Raw genomic sequence first — 20,695 nt, 5'->3', positions numbered from 1 at the left:
AATTATACTGGAGGAGATTCAGATAAACTTCAGATAAAATGGGATGAATAGGTATCATTATTGCTGTTTCTTGATATTCTAAAATCAGTGATTTTAGTTTTTGTACTTCAGAAAGAACCACATGGAAAATCTCTATTTTCAAAATGCAAAGAACATTCTGTTCTCAAAACAAATTGATTGCTTGTGCTGTATATCACACTGGAGTTAATCAGCTCTCAATGTCATTTTTGAAGCTAAAGTTTCAACATGTGATCAAGTAAAACAAAAATATATTGTCCTCTTCCTCCAAATGCTGGAAGTCAGAAAAAATGCATACACAGGAAATACTACTTCGTATTTATAAAATTGTTTAATGGCTCTTTTCACAAAGATAACTTTTTTTTTACACCTGGATTATTGAACTCCTGATGGAGTAATGTCACAGTGATATTTCTAGGTGCTCAGTTTTCATTGTGAAGAGCTGGTATATCTGCTTTCTTGTTTTCCTTCCCTACTAGTCACATGATATAATTTCATGAAGAATCACATTCCTTCTCCATGTCAAAAGGAGTATGTCTTTATGATAAGATTTATTATCACATTGAGTAAGTATGAGGGCCAGCATATTATTGCAAATTAGTAATCCTGACTCTGACACGACAAGAAATATATATGGGGGGCAGTGGACAAAACACAATACAAAACTTAGCACAATTTAGGGAAGTTTTGTGATTTCAGTCCCTACAACTGTTATGTAATCTACATTACACATTACCAAGAGCTCTTTTAAGCTATTGACCTGCAGTGCTTCTCCTCCCATAAAGTTGTGACATGATAGCTGTTTGTAAACTGGTGTCTCTTTCTGTAGATTTCAGGTCCATCAAAGCACTGGTTGACTAGGGCAAGTGCCTTTGCCTGTGTGCACTCCATGTAATGGCAGATACATCTTTCAGACTTCAATTTGGGCCATTTCAGTCTTATCTGCAGCACACGTTCATGCCAAAATCTTACCTGTCATCCACTGGATAGATGAGTTGTTCTTCTGTAGCTAAAATCACACTTTTTAGCACATTGCCACTAAGGATACTGAATTTCATGTTGATTCAGTGATATTGGATTTGAACAGCATAGTTTAACATTTTAACAACACAATTTACCATTTCAGTGTCAATTCATTGTCTTAGAGATAAAATGACAAAACTTGGGAAGAATGCCTGTCTGTAAGGAATTCACTGGTAGAGTTATCTGGGATTACCCAGACCATGCAGACTTGAGCATTGACCTCCATAAGTACTGTTTTTTTGGCTGACAGGTTGTGCAACATATTTGGTCTCAGTGGTTCTTTCCAAAGCACTTTTGCAGTTCTCAGGCAATAACTATCTTTAGCAACACCCCTGTCCTACCACTCACTTAAGGTTTGAGGATCTAACTAGCAGCAGTAGAAATGGAGCTATCAGCACAGTGGAGAGGAAATAGAGGCAATAGAAGGATAAGGGAACACACATTTTCCTCCCTACCAAAAATCCTTCAAAATCCAGACAACTTTGAAGAGTAATCTGTATATTTCCAATATGTGTCACATAGCATCTCTGTTCATGTTGTCAGAGACTCTCTGACAGCTGATAAAATTTAAAGCAAGTGGTACCTGCTGTGCACTCCTTTTACAAAACAACAAAGTGTGAAAATAATATCAGTGCAGGAATTCATAGGGGAAAAAAACCACTCTGCTTGAACTTCTTGAAGTTGTTCTTGAACTCTGTTAAGTAAAATTTGAAAAAAACCCAAAATGTGGCTAAACACATTTAGTAACTAGAAACGACAGATAACTCACAAATAGTTTTGTACCAACTCAGTCATATTCAAGCATTTCTGGAAAGATTTTATAGCAAAGCAGAACTTGTTTTGACATTACTCTCTCTGCTGGTGCTCTCTGATGAAGAAGTAAACATCTGACCCCTCTGCTTGGGAGGGACCCATACTGGGTATCATTCTTGAAAAATTCACGTGCTGCTTACAGATTGTTCCTGATTTTAGCTTTCAACCATACTGGTATCTTGCAAGCTGACAACTAAGGTTATCATTTTTGCATGGCAAATATTAAGACCAATGTAATTTTTAATGTTCAGATGACATCTAATTTTAATACTTTCTTTTGTGTACTGTCTTCCATGAATAAAGTGTGGAATCCTCTAATCTTCTGCAGGATTAGGCAGCTTAGAACTCTCAGCAACCTAAAAACCCCCCTATTGTTTTAATTTTTCTAAGCTTCCTCAAGCAATTGCTAATTACATATATACTGAGAGTGGCTGTGGTGGGTTAACGCACAGAGAACGAAGAAGTAGAACAGGAATCTGTTGTATATATGAATGTACAAATCAGGATCAATTCAGTAGCTGAATGATACTTTAGGTAGTGTCCTGGGGTGACAGGTAGGTACTTTGAATTAACCTACCAGAGGAGGACCAGCTGAGAGAAAAGGTGAAACCACTGTAAGAAAAGCAACTATGCCACTTACTGGGTACATCCTATTGTGTTTATTGTATGAGCCTCTTTTTTCCTTTCTTCCTATCAAGAATTTTTGACAGGATGGTTGTTATTCTAATACTAAGACCAGAAGATGTGGCTACAGGGAATTCAAGTAAAAACAGCTATAATTAAAAAATTCTTATAATTTTAAAATGGTGTAATAATTTGGTCCTCTTTAATTCACAGAATCACAGAATAGGCTGAGTTGGAAGGGACCCACAAAAAGCACTGAGTTTGTCTTCTGGTTCTGCACAGCACCATCCCCAAGAGTCGCACCATGTGCCCAAGAGTATTGTTAAGACAGAGACTAGAAACATCTGCCACAGGCTGAATTCTAGATTGAAAGGGTTTGCCCATTTTTCAGAATGACACTAAGGTGAGAATGTTATTTTACCCAAGTCAAAAACAACATTATTTATCAGAGATGTTCCAATGTCTTACTGTTTTGGGTCAGGGCTCTGAAATATGTTGGGCTGTGTGTATAGGATCCTGCCATTAAAACTCTGCCTTAACCATTCCTTGTGAAATTTGCCCAAACTTGGTTTAAAGTATAAAATTGTGAAAGTTGTCACTTTACCTCTGACAACAGATCACATGTTAGAAGCTGACTACTGCCTTTCCCCAACAATTTCTGTCTGTTTAGTGTGCTCCATCATGGAGTGAAAAGGCACAAGGATCTGTTCCTCTGGCACCCAAGGATGTGTCACCCATTGACTAAAACCACATGCAAGGAAAATCTCTATTATGTTCCCACTGCATTTCCTGAGGGCCTCCAGCTCTCTGAAGGAGAAGGAAGAAGCTGCCTCATGTCAGAAGAGCTTGCAAGGAATGCTGGAAGAAAAGGGGAAGTGGTGGAGGGGACAAGGGAGAGGTCAGGATCTGGACAATGGGGTTCTGTAGGAATGCAGAAGCGTAGCACCTGCAAACTTCAAGTCATGCTCAAGACCACTGAGCTGCTGCAGGCTCCAGTGTTGTGCACCTGGCTAATGGGATCTGATACATCTCCTCCTATGCCCAGCCCTTATAGAACCTTGTATCAGTTACCTTTAATATATTAAGGATCCAATACCATCAGCTCCAGGTCTGAAAGCCACCAACAGCTAAAAAGGAGTCAATAATCTTCCACTCACAGAACTGCTGCATCATGTACTGAATATGTCTGTACATGTTTAGCTTTTAGTTTACAATTGCATTAACAGAAAACCATTTAAAATAGATTGAGATTGAGGGTTCACCTACTTAAATCTGTGCATTTGTGTAACGCTGTGCTAAGACAAGTATAGTTTCTGTTTCCCAGTGTTAGTTTCTCATTGCATCAGGAGAATGAAATGTGAAATAAGGGAAACACTTAAGACTTCCAATTAACTTTTGAAAGCTTGATGAGTGCTAAATATATCATGTGGAGCAGGAAATAGACCAACAGGCCTACAATTCACTGATGTGTTTGTTTTAGTCCTTTGTGTGTTTTCTAAAGATCCACTGATTGCTCTGCTATATTTATTTGAAAATGCTACAAAAGAGGAGGGAAAAATTGATTTTCTGCCACAGCAGAAAAATATATTTTCCCACAGTTGAGTGTGAAAATAAAATTATTACCATAAGACATGCAGAATTTATGCATTAATTTTACAGTAAAAAAAATATTTAGGGTAAGCTGAAGCATAACACTTTTTAAAAATAGCTTGTGCATAATTAACTGTTTCACCTAGATTGGTATTAAACACTTCTTGATTATAAAAACTAGAAGACTTTTTTTTCTCAGATATTAATAACTTCTGAAATGTCAGCTTTAACCTCATTTCCATGGGTTAAAGAAATTTAAAATAATGTGACAAAAGTGAATCTGATTAAGAAGATTTTTGAAAGACCAGAGAATTGATTTCTGAACCACAGATATTCATTTTATGCATATGTAATTCTTCTGAGTAATGCAGAATTAAAACTGTTCAATGCAGCTGGCAGACGAATCAGTAATGGCAAACCAGGTATTTAGCTACTTATTTTCCATTCACCCTTATAGCTTAAGCTGCTGCATTTCTGATCCCACACAAAGCAACCAAGCAGGAGTGCACAGCTGAGGCTATTGCTCTGAGGAGATGTATATATAGGCTCTGGAATAATGGATTACAATCTATTGTGCAATATTAAGAAATATTTTCATTTAGTAGAAAATGGACTTTTCCTCCTCTTGTCCTCGCCAGTGGTGATCTCTGCACACTGCCAGGTATGAGAGATCTGAGACACTCTGATCAGCAGCTTCAGGGCAACACAATCAAACCGAACTTAAAGGCTGATGGAAATCATCACTGTGGATGCAGAAAAGGCAAATGCAAGAGGTACAGCTCAGCTGTGAATGTCATGTCCCGGCCCCAACTCAATGATCAAAGACATTCCAAAACAAGCATTAAGTTTCTGCAAGCTGCCAAAGAATTTGGGTGCAGTACTAGGAAGAAGATGAAGAACAGATTATACATCAGTAGCAGCTACTCCCTAGTTTGATTAGGATGTTTTTTTAAAAAATAGCTGGAAATATTTACAAGCCTATTATGTGTTCACAAAGACCCTCAAGAACTGGGTTATAAAGTATATTGTGTTGTCGTTCTTCACATTACTCTTTAAAGAAAATACAACAATCAGGGGTTATGGGCTGGAAGCAGAAGAGAGAGTGATGAAAGAAATTATGAAGTAAAAAAAGGAGAGCAGAGACTAGGAGAGAATCACGATACAAGGTTAGCTCTGAAACTGGGAATCTCCTGCTCTCAACTGAAAAATATATTGCCATATGGCTAGAAAGTCACATTACAAGAATTAAAACTTTTGGCACCTCTTTCCTGCGATGACACCAGGAGAGGAGGGGACACAAACATCACAAAATGGCTTTCATGTTTGTCATGAACAAGAGGCATCTTGGTTTTGAATAGCAAAACACAGTATGTGCATTTCACATAGAACAGAGTGGCAGCTTACTTTGTCCACCCCTCTCTCTGTGCCCACCTATCTCCTCGGCACGAAAACAAGCTATTAAAAAGAAAACAAGCTTTGCATGCCTGGTTTGAAACAGCATCTGGTGTCTTGGAAACTGCTTCTTCAGCCAGTTCTCTTGGCTTCTTTGGAGATACAGTGATGTTCAGCTGCAATATGGTTAGGCTTGCTTCCCAGATCATATCTGCATTGGCCTGTGGAGCCTGGGCCTCTGAGTACTGGAAGTAGATGGAGAAACTGCTCAGAACATGTACGTGGCTGGAACAAACTCACACCAGATGGCCATTCAAAATAGCAGTCAGGAGAAAAGTGTCACACAGATGCAAGACTCATCTTTGAGAAAAGTCCTCACAGCTGCCATTTTCCTCTGACTCATCTTCTAGACAAGCTCTGTTTATTTCAATTGCAGCCAGTTTTGAGTCACAGATGCTGCATGTCAGACCAGTTCACTGGGGCTCTTTTGTGGCTGAGGTGAGGAGAGTACCTTAGGCAACTAACCCTTTTTGGTTAGTACATGCAAATTCTCAGCTTTCTCTTATTTTCAGTTGCACTATTGATAGAACTGTGGGACAACAGCAGAAGCGCTAATGCAAATGCAGACAAAAATATACCAGACAGAGATTTCTACCAGTGATAAATAGAACCCTCTTGATTTTAAGGAACATTGGATCAGCCTTGCATTAAACCAGAACTTTGGCTTTCAGTGCTGGATGATAAAAAGATATTTTAAACACAAAGTGTCTTAGATCTTTAGAGATTTAATTATGTGAAGCAAAAAGTTCCTCTGAGCACCTGCACCTGTACGATAAGTTCTTTAAGATTTACTACTCTTGATAAAGCTTTTCTCCATGATATTTCAAGAACTACCTTTTTCAATACTTTAGCTACGATTCCTTTGTACTAAATCTGGATAGTACACTGTAATGACATAAAAGGTAAAAATAGAATTGGTGGAGATTTTGCTAATTTCCCTCTAATTTCCCCAGCAAACTTTGAAAGGTTTGCATTGATTTCACCAAACACTTGTATTGTCTGCACTAAACATTTGGTCTATTTTGATCTTTCAGTTCCCAAGATAAAAAGTTAAGGTTCTTTTGTGAATATCTTCCCCAGCTGAAAAACATGTGAATGCAGCTCTGCCACTCCTCTTTCTAAACTGAAGTCAACCTGTATCATGGAGGAACAAGTTTCAGCTCCCACCTTAGGCTAACCTACAAAACACTTTATATTTCCTTGCTCAAAAAGGACTCTGCCTCTATCCTACACTGCTGCTCTCCTGCAGTCCATTCTATCAGATCTTCCCATTTACTGAGGCAGGTGATTTAATTTAGTATTTTCTTTCATAAGTTTTTAACCACTTTCATTAAAAGAGCTCTCTTTTTTCCCCAAATAATGTCTTTATGCTACTCAGAATTGTGGGTTTGAGCCAATACTGTTCATTCAATGGACCAATTCCAGCAATTTCCTTAGATTCCATTAAACCATGAGGAAGCTCAAAGGTATTTGCATTTCTTCAGAGATAATAGGCTCCCAAGATTTCCTGAGTTAATTATTCACCATATGGACTTTTCCACAGTGTCATAAAATAAACAAATAAACAACAGATCAAGAAAGGTGGTTTCATAAAGCCTCAATAGCACATACAAGGACAAAACTTTTTGTTTCATTTTATTAATTTGATGTATTTTCCATGGCATTGGACCAAGTTATGCAACAGAAGGAAGACTGTCAGCATTTCAATTTTTAGACTACAGCATTGCCTCAATACTTTGGCATCAATCAGTAAAACATGCATCATTTTCATACAAAGAGAAAGCATCCTGCTTGTAGGTGGTCAAACACCTTCTACCCAAGCTAGAAAGGCAGCAGGTGTTGTCCTAGTCGTGCTTGATTTGAGGAAAATAGGATGTTGTCTATATATTTTGACAATGCCTTTTATAAGGCATGTTTGTGGCTTGCTACCATGTGAATTATTTGCTTTGACAGAAGAAACAAAAATTTTATACAAGACTTTGACAGAAATTCTCAAAAGGCTTCTTTTTTTTTTTCTTTTTTTTTCTTTTTTTTTTCTTTTTGTGAAGTGCCAGCTGAAGAAGTCAACTGCTTTGAAAAATTGAATAAATTCTGTTCCCAGAGGTGCTTTGCTGGTCTCCAGAAGAGAAACTCCAGAAGACTGTAAGAAAGTCCAGCTTCTTCCACCCACAGACAATGGCTCTGCCATGGTTAAGTATTCTGTATTTCTGTTGAAAAATCAACTCTATTTGGTCTGGTTGGGATGGAGTATGGTACATCAGCATATTCATATGTCAGGATGTTTGGATTTGTAAGGATGCTCATCTGGAAGCAATGTATCTGTTTCAGTTCTTCGTAGAAAATATTTAATTCTAAATTTTCACAAAAGTCCTTTCCCTTAAAACAACTCATCTGCTTAAAATTAGGCATGTGCTTGTTTGTCTTGCTGACTTGAGGCGGTACAATATACAGACTTCTGATGCTGCGTAATTTATATGCCTGCATAAATCAGTGGGTAGCCAACAAAAGACAAAATGGATTCATCAATTTCATATATATGCATTCTTTTATGGTCAAAAGATCGTGGAAATATGTCATATGTCATGCCTTTGAAAGTTCGTTCCTTCTTCTGTAATGCCTGGAAAATGCAATGGGTTATGATTATTTAGAAGATTTTTAGTGAATTATTTACAATCCTCAGCAAAGAAAAAAATGTGGACTTTGCTATCTTCTCCAATGTTTGGAATGAAGGTTACAAAGGTGACCACAATCTGTAATGGCTCGTTCTCTCCCTTCACCCCTTTGAAATATTTAAATGTGTGAAGACTGCATTAAGCCTGAAGAAGTTCTAATCCTGTAGGAGAGACAGAGGCTAACAAAAAAAGCCATGTGTCCTGTCTCAGCAGAAATAATTCTGAAAAAAGAGAAAAAGAGAGATCCCGGACTGCAACTGCACATTTCCAGCTCCCTCCAAGGAGTGAAATGGAGTGTGTTGAACTGAAATGCTCCTAGAAATACATCTTGTTCTTCTTGAGTTATGGATGGGCCTTCACATTGAAAGCAGCTGACCTATCTTGTCCTTTTAGCATACAGAAAGCATTTTTGATATCTGTACAGAAAGTGTAAGCACATATCCTTGCCAAATCACAGAAGAAACCTGAAAAATGCAGTTACATATCCAGAATGGAATATTTGCATAGATGTAAATAATGTTATAGAGAAGAGGCAAAAAAAAAAAAAAAATATTACTCCAGGCTGGTAAATTCCTATTGCCAGCCTTGATTTGCTTCCTTGCCACATACCAAAGCTTCTGGGCTATATTCAGGGAAGAAAGGAGATATGCTTTGCTTGGTAAGACACACACTGAGGGCTATTTGCCAGCAATCAGCAGATTTCAGTAGACCATTCTGTAGCACACTGAGAGCCATGAAGTCCTAGGGGTTGAATCCAGTGTAGCTCCCACGGGGTCTGGGGGTGGCACAGGGAGGTTTTCAGAAGAACAGAGAGACTTGTCATTGCACCAAAGGGGAGACCCCAGGCAGGATGACAGCAGAGGGTAGGGGTGCCTGCCTGGGCAGCAAGGGCAGCCAAGCACAGGAGAGCAGCCACAAGCAGCCTCTGCCTTGGCAGCTACAGCAACACCAATGCAGCAACGAGGTAGATAAGTGAACATATTGGCAGGATTTGTTAAAAAATGAATTGCCTCCCAATGATTACATATGTTATGCCAGACTCAGCTGATTTTTAAATTCTATTAAACCATCAAGTTATAATTAATTGTTATTTTCCACCTCATGTCCACTAATGGTAGAGATTCATGTGGTAAATGAATGGTCTCCTCCTGTAAATGCATGTAAAACATTTAATTCTTAAATTACATTTTAAAGACAAAGGAGTAAGAAAGAGGCAGGATGTATTGACCCTTTCTAATTTAGAGGTGAGAAACATGATTGTTGCTAAACCCAGAAATAACTGAAAACATCACAAGACTTATGAAAAAGACACAATTTTCTTATACCAACCAGGATAAGAAAGGGCAAAATTTCATTGTATTTTCCTATGTACAGTGATAGTCAACCATTGGCAACTATTGAAAAATCCTTTCTTCCCCTCCAAGCCCCTTCCAAATATGGTGCAGGCTTTGTGTGACATTGATACGTTAATGCCTTGTATGTGCCTCTGGTCATGAACAAAATCTCTAACATGGCTGGCAGGAGATCATCTGAACTAGGCTGACATCTCACCAGACCACAGTATCTGAGTTTTATGAGTGTAAGTAAAACAGACAAACTCATCTACCCTTGCTTTAATAGTTTCCTTCAAGTCTGGGAAACTACAGAGAATGTAAACAACAAGGTAATTAAAACATGTATTGCTTAATTCATTGTTATGTGTGGGTGAGAGTTTTTTGGATAAAGTATTTTTCCTTTAGGAAAGAGTTGTGCTTTGAAAAGAAAAATGTGTTGCAAAAAGTATTTGTTCTCAAATTACTCCAAAGTCTATTTAAAAGAGTATCAGAATTTTCAGTTTCAACATTATTAGTATAAAAATTCATCTTTGGTTCAAGCACTCTCTCAGAACTTTGAAGTACCTATAGTAGAAACTGTAAATAAGAGTCAGAATCTAAATAAAAAGTCTACAAATATTGACATGAAATGTTTTAATTTGCTCAGACCAACATGTCTTCTTTAATAGACTGCTGGAATTAACATATATAAGAGTTTGATTTTTCATCCTACTTCAAGCTAAAAATTTTTTTCCAAATGTCTGCTTCCCCAGGAAAGATATAATTTCCTCATTGGTCCTATTCCTTGTGAAACTTAATTTAACATGGTCATGATACACTGATTTCTGTCACCAGATTACAGTGAGAATATACCGTGGTAGAAATTAACTCCATCTTCTATTCTGAACTATCTTAAGCAGCTCTGTTAGTATAATAGGCTTGTGGGCATATATTATACAGTGACATGAGGCCTAACCTTTCCCTTTCAAGCAGTTTCTCATTTCCTGACTTCAACAAACATAAGAGAATATCACATGGTGAAAGAATGCTGTGAAAAGTATATTGAATCATCTGGCAGTATTTAAACCATGAGATGACATTTTATTTTGCTTATTCTACATGGAAATTCCTAAGATCAGTCCTTGCTCAAATACTTCAGTCCAGACTCTGCTGTTTCTTTTCAAACATTCTTTATTCTCCTCTTCTTATTTTTGTTATATCTTTTTATCTTTCAGCTTGAATATTGATTTCTGTAGATCTCTAAAAGGAGATAAACACCCGAAATCTGAGGTTTTCTCTTTTTCTCTGAAAAAAAAAAAATCTGATTACAGAATTATTTAACAGACCTTTTTTTCCTCTCTCATTTTCTGTTTCCTCTGGACCCCTTCAGAGTCATAGGTATTCAATAGGGTCTTAACAACAAGTGCTCAATGGCTCCCCTAATGCTTCAGGGATGCTCTAAGGGAACCTTCAATACATAATGGTCAAAATAGTGACATTTCATATGTTTAAATCAGTTGATTTCTGGCAAAGTGGCTACTATGCTTCAAAGGCTCCATTTAAAACCATGGTGCTTCTCAGCCCAGACTGTTCATACACCTAAAGCTGACCATTCTCTTAAGAGCTTTCTTGGAGATGGTCCAGAGCTCTCAACACCTTGAGCAGCTGAAGAAGCTCAAACACAGGGTTATTTCCCAGAAGAGGTAGCATTTATTGAAGCTATAAAAGTAAGAATTCAGGAAAAAAAGGTATGTGACAGTATGAAAAGGAAAGAAAATTAACAAAGCACAATAAGACATCAATTGCATACCTCTAGAGACAAGTAAACAATGCATTACAGCCAGCAAGTAGCAGCTGATTACTGCCTTTTGAACCAAAGGGGAAAGGCTGTGCTGTTAGCAAGGAAGATCTTATGACACCACATATGTTTTCATGGATTTGAAATCTAAAAAGGTCTGTTAGGTCTTCTAGCTATACTTGCTTAATAACACAGGCCATAGAAATTCATGCTCCTCCACAAGTCATTCAGTAATGACTTGTGTGCTGGCAAGAGGAGTCTTCCCCCCTGGGGAGCCTTAATCTGAAAACTTCGACAAGGGAAGAAGTGGGTCTCTTGGCCCTTATGGTCTTCTTACAGCCCATCCATTCCAGCCAAAGGTTTGCCAGCCCACATGCACTCCAACACGAATACTGTATTATCCAGTGACATATAATTATAGACAACAGGCTGTGATTCGTTGTCTGCTTTAGGTACTCCCAAATGCATCTTGGTTACTTGGCACTGCTGGTGATGGCAGTCCAGTGATGTGCTACTCTACTCTGCTGCATGTACTGTAGCTTAGGAACACCAGGCCTGGCTGAAAATTAGGTTGTGGCAGCTACAGCACCTTCTTTTTGCCTAGAGAAAGGTAGAGGCATTTGAATGTCAGAGAAAACTTCTGTATATCTCAAACTGATTTCAAATTCTCCATGGTCACGAGGGAAATTACCTACTGCCTACTTCAGCTGACTCCATGGAAGACATGGACCTTAGGGGCAGGCTTACTCAAGAAAAGGGGGACTATGAGATTACAGCATTAGATATGGTATTAGAAAAGCCAGAGCACTGTGACCTTACTGTGTTCTTTAGAGCAGTTCCCAGCAAATTTGGGAATTGCTTCTCCGCATAAGAAAAAATACCATTTTATGAGTGTAAGAGTTCTATCAGTAATTTCCTACAAAACAAAACAAAAAAAATGTCTCCGAGAAGAGGGCACAACCATATTCATCCTATACTAGAGCTTTGTTGTAATAATATATTCAAGCTTAGTTTTCTTTTCCTTCTTTTTTTTTTCTTTTTTTTCCTTTTTTTTTTTTGTAAGTAGTAACCCCTAAACTTATAAAAGACATGAAAGTACTTCTGTTTCTTTCTGGGCTATAAAAAAATAGAATCCTCAAAATGCATTTGTTCCTCACCTTATGAATAACTCCTCTGTAAGGTGCATTAAAATGTTCAGGTTTTGTTGTACAGGGATTCTGTTCATTCCTTTTTAGTAATACTTGATTCTTTTCTCTCACAACTGTACACTAAAAAGTGTTCTGGGTTTTAGAGGTACAGAGGTACTTGTAACTGGAGAGGAAAGCTCCCGTGGTGATACCACAGAGGAAAAGAGTTTTTAAAAAATTCCTTGGACCACAGCACTGGTATCCATTCCATACAAAACCCTGGCATGGTACAGGTACATGTACATCACTCCCTATCCAAGACTGTGGTCAACCTATTCCATGTTTTTGCGGAATATATATATATATATATATATATATATATATATATATATATATTCCACTGTTTAATAAATGTTGATGACATCTGTGCATACATAATGTGAAATTGTAAATGGCAAATAAAATAATGTTAGCAGCAAAAGAAGTCCAGGTCCCTCGAGAACATTCATGAAAGTTGAACAAGAGGTTTCATTGTTCCAATGCAGCATGTGTCAGAGTAAATACTAGGAAAAAGTCCTTCAGCTCTCAGAGAACAAATGAAGTTCTTTTCAAAGAGCAAAAGGAAGGAAATATGGAGGGGGAAAAAAAGAAATTAACACAATTAATTCAAGAAACACTGTTAGATATTATGCTCCCAAAGAAGAAATGATCAGTCTCAAAGCTCAATCTTCTCTGATGCTCAGCTTTTATTGAGTTACATGGATGCCCTGCTCTTTACAGCACTTACACTGTCTGCTTTAATAGTACAAAGAAAGTTGGAAACTTAGGTAACCCTGCCCGACTTCCAGTCATCCTAGTAACAGCCCAACAACAGCCATGCACTGTCTGCGAAACATCCAGGAGATGCCAGACAAATTATCTCCAAGGTTTTTCCAAAACAAAAGAGACTCTTTAAAGACATTTTATTATCCATAAACAGTTCTCAGACAGATAGCAATTTAAGGAAGACAAGTAACTTCAAAAAGAATGGAAATTCTGAATTCATGCCTAAAATTAAAATAACTTTTTAATAGCCTTGCCCTTAAAGAGGAATTAATGAATGTTCTTTCACATCTTTACATAAAGCCAGACTCCGGCAGATGTGAGATAGATTACTACATGCAACATAAACAGTATTTGGTCTTTTATCCTGACAGCCAGGAGCGTACATCTCTGTACTTGAACAAAAGACCATTTCTAGCTCAACAGAGGATGTAAACAACCTCGGTCACTAGTTGCACTCCAGGAACCCAGAGGAATACCTGGGCAATGTTCCCACCAAATCCTGAAAGCCAAGCTAAGGGGGAGGCAAGGGGAAGCACAGCAGCAAGCCCAGAGCAGGATTTGGCCTGAACAGCAGGATTCATCAGCAGTGTTTGCTTTTGTGCTGGATGAGGACTGCCAGCCCCTGCCCAGCTGAGCTCTTCAAGCTGTAGCTAGGAGACTGCCTCCAACATGCTAAAAATACATCCCCCTCACTAGTCAGTGACAGCCTGTTTGCAAGTGTCGGGGGTGACCTTGGGTGTTGCTGGACCTGATTTCAGGAAAGCAGGGAGGTCGGCTGACAGCTGAGCCCAGGCACCCAGCAGTAGAGCACACTGGCCCACTCACAGTTTCCCACCTTGGCCAGGGCTGGCAGAGCTGGTCCCACTCGTGCCACACACACCGCTGCCCTCACACAGGTGCTGCTGACCCACCCTGCCACCAGCAGACTGGTGGCACCTTGTCCACCCTCCTGGCCTCCAGTCAAGGGGACAGAGAGGTCGTGGCCCTATGGACTCACCTGTCAGGAGGAGGAATGTGAGGCAGGACCTAAGGGTTCTTCCTCATGGGGAGAGCAGAGGAGGGACACAAAGATGATCAGAGGGATGGAACACCTCTCCTACGAAGACAGGTTGAGAGAGTTGGGGTTGTTCAGCCTGGAGAAGACCCTGGAAAAACCTTACAGCAGCCTTTCAGTACTGAAAAGGGGTCTGTAAAAAAGATGGGGATACACGTTTTAGTAGGGCCTGTTGCCATAGGACACCGGGTGATGATTTTAAAAGACTGTAGATTAGGACTAGATATAAGGAACAAATTTTTTATGGTAACTGTGATGAAACACTGGCTCAGATTGCTCAGAGAGGTGGTGGTTGTGCCATCTCTGGAAACATTGAAGGTCAGGTTCGATGGAGCTCTGAGCAACATGATCTTGTTCTAGATATCCCTGTTCACTGCTAAAGGGTTGGACTAGATGATATCTAAAGGTCCCTCTCAACCCAAACCATTGAACAAGTCTATGAAAACTCACTTGGTGCCAACCAACATTTCCGTAGAACCCTAGCATTGCTCCTCATAAAACCAGTCCCAGTTCCCATTTCTGAACTCTAGGTCACCTGGGCTAAACACTGATAGACCACAGGGGACATCCCTCCCTGTCATCACTACTGCCAGAAGGCTTCAGGCAATGCAGGATCTCTGTGCTTCCATTAGTAGGCTGGAAACAGTGCCCTGGGAAGCCCTTCAGGCAGCCATATGTCCGATTTTCAGACAGTTAAAAATATGGTTGAATAGGTAGCTGAAGCTGACATTTGTCTTCAAATTAACTTGCACAAAGCAATACGGTGCTGGGAGTTGGACTGTGTGTGATTAGGAGTCAGAAGATTGGTTCATCGGAGTCATCAGCCAGTGAGATGTACCTTGCTTAAACTGAAAACATGACTCTGGGGTGAAAATGGTGCTAAAATGTGCAGCAGAAGAGAGAAGTCCTTTAATACCAATTCTTCTATGCTAGTGCTGCCATGCACATTGTGGCAGGCAAAGGAAAACCTAGAGTAAACAATTATGAGATTCTGCACAGAGATTTCACTGTCTCAAATTTCTGCAGATATCTGTGGCTTTTTCTAAATTCCCATGCACATACCAAGAACACACCTTTGCAACACAGGAATATTTGGTTTTGGGAACTGTGCTTTCATAGTTCAGCAGGAGCCTTGGGCAAGGAAGCTACAAGGAGCTCTGTGGGCTGCAAGAACAAAGCTACCTTTGATGAACTGGATCTTGTACATTTGCAGATTTATGATTAAACTTAGGAAAAAAAAGTCATTTTCTTTAACTAGAAAAATCTATATCTCCTGGGTATCATTAGTATCTGTGGAGACACTGCACAAAAAAAAAGCTATTGCAGTATTGGTTTATGACATACTAGTTCAAAATAGCAGAGAAAAACAAGTACCAATAACAGTTTAGTTGCTTGGAAATTAATAGATTTATCTACCATACCACTCTGAACACATGGATGATCACAAATGCACCTTCCCTTCCTTCTGTCGGTCCTCACAATTTTCTTCTGTGCCTAATTCTCTTTTGTATGTATTAGTATCAATAATTCTTCACACATTACCTTACAGTAATCAATGGAAGTTTAACATCAATCTTTTTCAGCATTTTAGGTGTTGTCACACCCTGGCATGAGTCTGGCAGAATTTGGGTGGGATCTGGGTATGCAGGAGCACAAAAACAAGCTTGCAGAAAGGGACTAATAATGGAACACCAAGTAATTATTTAAAAGGTCACAGATTGCATAGATTTATTTGAGATAGAGCACTGAAACAAGGGAGAGGACTCTTAGTGTTGTCTTTCCCTTTTTATTTCCTCTAATATCCTGATTCCTTCAAGCTGTTAATCATAAGAGCCTCATTAAAGCTGCAGAAAATATAATAAAGGAAAAATAGAGGGACCTGATACAGCAGGAATTACCAGAAGTTTGAAAAGTCTGCCTGTTTTCCCTTTGAAATCTTGCAGGCGTGTTGAATGCTCAAACCTGCTCCTGCAGCCGAGCTGTCATTCCCCATCCAGCAGTAGCTACCTTTATGATACTCCAGGTATGGCCCAGAGATTTTTATGAGTTTCACAAATGCCTTACAAAACCTGGAGACAAAACTTATAAAGAACACATTAGCTCTTGTAGACAGTTTAGCAGACGGCAGCTGCCCCAGACAGGGGCATGACTGTTTACAGTAAATGGGATCGCCTCTTGATCAGGTATTCACTTGTATCAGGGCTGGAGGCAGCATCCTGAGTGCAGAACCTTCTGACTGCACCAGCTCTACGGCTGGCTTCTCCCTACTGATGAGTACCTGTTTAAATATTGTATTCAAATGCACAGAAAGGTGCTACCTACCTCAGGCAAAGCTGTGTTTGAAAACTTCTCTCAAACACTGGACATGCCCTTGATCCTTCATATCAAATTATACTTAAAGAGATGGTTGAAAATGTTTCTTTAATTCTTTGTATCTGGGAATAATCAATAAGGAGTCTAAAAAGCACATTTTAAGCAGATTTTATCTAGAAATCTAGCTAGTTGGCACTTTCAGCCATTTTTTCCAGGGTGACAGCTACAGCTCCTCCTGCCCTTACTGTCAGTACTGAATTCAGTAATCCTGTTTATGTGGCCAGGTAGAGCAAGTTCAGCACCATTGCAGAACCTGGTAGTCAGCTCTGCGTTTGTGCAGCTGCTTGAGGTTTGTTCTCCAACATTTTGGGGGACAGGCGCTCTTCCACACCGAGCTGTGAGTGCTAGCACCCTGTCCTTGTCAGGGAGGGTAGGAGGATGGCATCTGCACACTCCTGCAGATGCACTTACCAGCAGGCCTTGCACAGCTGCTGGCTATGCCACCCCTGCCACTGGTATGGCTACAGGAATGTCAGGAAACCTGAAGGGTCACCTGGCATTCTTGGCCAAGTCTAAGTGAGGAACACAGATGCAGAGCAGCGGTGTCTCCAAATGTTCAGACAACATTTATAGCAGCACTGTCTTGCATTCTTTTGTACACTCCGCATTCATACCTGTGTACACATGAAAGTGCATTTTAATGCATAATCTTTAGAATAAGTATCATTAAGACGTTAATTTAAAAACACAGTTTTTCATATATTGCTGAATCCTCCACTTTCTCACTCTTGAATTATTTACAGATATATATGTTTCTCACAGTCTTTTATCTACTTTTAATTTGAGCCCTTCCCATGTTGATATCACTCCTGTTTTCAATTTATCTTTTGGCACTGTTCTCTGCTACCCAGCTGTAACAAAAATCTTCCTTCTCCCAGATACTTTCAGAGCACTTTGTATTATGGATATGTTTAGGGGGTTTGTGTTTTTTCTCAACATATTCATTAGGAATCCTGAGTAATCTCTGAGCTTCCTTGGTAATGCCTATGAAAATCTCTGAAGCTGGTTGGGGTGGATCCATCCCAAGCAGTGGAGGGACCGCCTTTTCCCTCGTTCTGAGATTGCAAACCCAACATACATTGCAAAAGTAGTGACCCTTTTTGTAGCCATATGCCCATAAGCAGTATCTGCTTAAGGAAGAAAAGGCAAGGGCTGATCCAGTGCAATTTCTGAACAGCTGGGCAATACATTCTCTGTGAGTTCAGGGATTGAACACCCTTGGTAAATCACACTAATGTCTCCTGTGCAAACACTCTCCTTGTAAAGTTAAACACAAAACCAGCTTTCCTTTGACATGCAGCACATATATTTTCAGTGTAATTCCTGACATACATAGTCATCCATGTGTCAAAGTAAGACTAAAAAGTATTTGTAGGACAAACCTTTGAGTTACCAGAATATTGTCCACAAACTCTTAAAAAAAAAACAACAACAATCAAACAAAAATCAACAAAACAAAGAAAAATTAAAACAAGCAATGAAAAAGGCCCAAACAGACCCCAAAGAAAAGATAAACTAAAAAAACACCCCAAACATTTGGAACAGACAAGCATCCAAATTATGCTCTTGTTTACCCATATTAGATAACACAATATTCAGGATAACAATTAATACCTTGCAGTGGTAGTGCCCATAGAGAAATACACATTTCTCCTGGCAAGAGAGGCCCCACACCTATCTCTTGGGGATGTGATGGAAAGAGGGATCTATTACACACCATGACAGCCACAGCAAAGCAGTGTTGGCCATGACTGATTAGGAAAGGAACTGTATCATTCCTTATCTTGAGTAACTTCTCTTATCTCATGTATATGCTGCTTTATTCCCGAAAAAAAACAGTGGAGTTTGGCAGATGGGCTGGAACGCAGTTGGCTATCCTACTTCAAACAGCTGCAGTTTCTCGTGGTCTAATTTTAACTGAATCACAGTCTGCATTTGTAATTGAAACCAGTCATTTTACTTTTAGAATATCCTACCCTGTCAGGACTGAACATCTGCTCTTATGACCTTCAAAAATATCTTCAAATCTATGTAAAAAGCACCTTTTCCTGTGCCTGTAACTTTCCTTGTTACCATGTCTTTCCAGCAGAAACCACTGGTTTCCAGTACACAACCTTACTCAAATATATCTCAAACAATACATCGATTTTTGACTCATATGGCTCTCCTTATTGCCAAATATTTGTATTACAAATCTGTACCATTTCATCAAAGGAAAATGAGTAATTCAACAGGTTATCTCTAACATCTGTCATATGAAAAATTAATTTATGAACTCCCCCATATTTTTTGTGCTTTTCAGATACACAAGCCAAGTGTCAGCTCTCAAATTAGAGACATGCCAAACATAATTTAAGTGTGATCAGTGGTATGTATACAAGAATTTACACTTTCTTTTTTCCCCACACTCTATTCATAACATTAAGTGATTGACTTAAAAACTCAGTTCACTGACGTTCAGTTTCTCACTGGCTGTTTATAAGGAGGCTCCGATTGGCTTTCAAGTTCTTCACCTGGACTAAAGATTGCAGATGGCTCTGTTGATGTTTATGAAACACCAGTGAATGATTTGGATGTTCTTGGAAGTAGCATGACCCAAATCATCATCAGCTTTTCCCTACACAACAAGATTTTCAAAATGAAGCATTCTTTGTTTACTTTTAATAGCAAAAACTGTAAAATGTAAAAAAAAAAAGTCCTAAAATACTCAAGTTGAAACTTTCAAGCTTAGCTGATTACTGTGTGCATTCTATTGTTAATATGCAATTTAGGACAAAGAAAGGGTATTTGCACACACAGTCTGTGACAGCTTATATCTTTAAAACTTGTCTTACCATTTCGGATTTATAGGTTATTTTTCAGGTACAGACTTTTCAAAGAGGGCAAGAAAAATACAAAAAAATTAGAAAACAAGCAAAAATAATAAACAATCAACTATTGGGTAATCTGAAATTCTGTTGAAATCATGTTAGTTAATTAAAGTTAATTAAAAATTGTGATAAAGATATTTAGCTGGCAAAGATTACTGTATGTTGTTCTACACTATATTTCTGGACAGATCTGTTTTCAAATAAAGCCAATGGTACTCAAATTAAGAACTTGTAGAAGCAGCAGGGACTTCAGAAAAAACAGCACATCGAATTGTGTTTTTCATTTGCACTTTTAATCACAGATTTCAGCAAACAGAGTCCATGTAGTAACAGTGATGTTACCCTGAGAAATTCTGATTGGAATTTAGAAAATCAGCAGTGCTTCAGTCAAAACACTTCAGTCAAAACATAAATTGAAGTTTTACTTTGCTCACCATAGCAAGAAAGGGTTAGAGAAGCCCCAAGGAAAATGCATGTTTATTCATAACTCCAAATTATATCAACTGAAACAATTAAATGGTAGTTTAGAAGCACTAACTCCAAGCTAAAGTGCTACAATGGTGCTGAACTGCAGATTCATTAGTTGGCACTAGGCTTTGAATAATCATGTTGAGGGGCCAGCCTTTGTCAATTAAAAATGATGTATGTCCCTTTGTCTGAGTTACTGCTTGTTTTAGGCAAAATCCATCCATCCAGAGGGAAACTTATCCATCTAGCTTTTGACAAGAGTCTGTAATCTGATTGGTCAGCTTCAGACAGGAATGTTCAATAATTAAATAATAATTAAATGTGTATTGATTGGTATAACCTTGGCTACATTTTTTGCCCTCTGCTGTGTTCTTGTTAAAGATGGGAAAGCCTTCTTATTATTCTTTTGGACATTTTTCACTCCCTGGGAGAGTGCTCTAACATCCTCTGCTACCTACTGCTTTCTTGATAATTGAGATGGGCAAGATTGCAATTAATGCTGAGTTTTTCAGCAGATACTGGAAAGTTGTTATTAAAATTTCTATCTAAACGTTGCTGTCTTTCTACATGCTTATGAGGAGAGAAGAGCAGACATACTTCCAGGTCTGGGTGTCACAGAACAAGCAGTGACACAAAAACGAATGGAGCATGAAATTAGATTTTAGAACTTGTGCA

Source organism: Cinclus cinclus, chromosome 4 (assembly GCF_963662255.1).
Source record: "Cinclus cinclus chromosome 4, bCinCin1.1, whole genome shotgun sequence".
NCBI classification, from domain to species: domain Eukaryota; kingdom Metazoa; phylum Chordata; class Aves; order Passeriformes; family Cinclidae; genus Cinclus; species Cinclus cinclus.
The sequence above is the reverse complement of the archived record's forward strand: the minus strand, read 5'-3'. Positions refer to the sequence as shown.